Consider the following 337-nt stretch of genomic DNA (forward strand, 5'->3'; position numbering starts at 1 on the left):
ACTTCGTCTCCTGCAAGCGGTGCAATGTCGGACAGTGCGTCAGTGGCATCGAGGAATGTACATACTAGGCTCGATGAGCACGAGCGTCGCGCTCCGCACACGCTATCAGTGATGAGTGACCTCGTTGAGGATGTGGAGGTGGTAGACTACGAGTCTGACACTCCTTTTCCCGCATAGGAGGACGAGGAAGGCGAGCTGTCCCAGCGGCGTGATACGAGCCCTGCTCGTGCCTTGCGGACCCCATGTCTGTTTCCTGACTTTTCGTCACCTGAGGGACGTGGTGTAATCACCAATGACCTCGACGGGGCACAGAGGCGACAGCTTGAAGCTGCTCATA

This window comes from Plasmopara halstedii, assembly GCF_900000015.1.
Source record: "Plasmopara halstedii genome assembly, contig: Scaffold_208, whole genome shotgun sequence".
Classification (NCBI taxonomy): Eukaryota; Oomycota; class Peronosporomycetes; order Peronosporales; family Peronosporaceae; genus Plasmopara; species Plasmopara halstedii.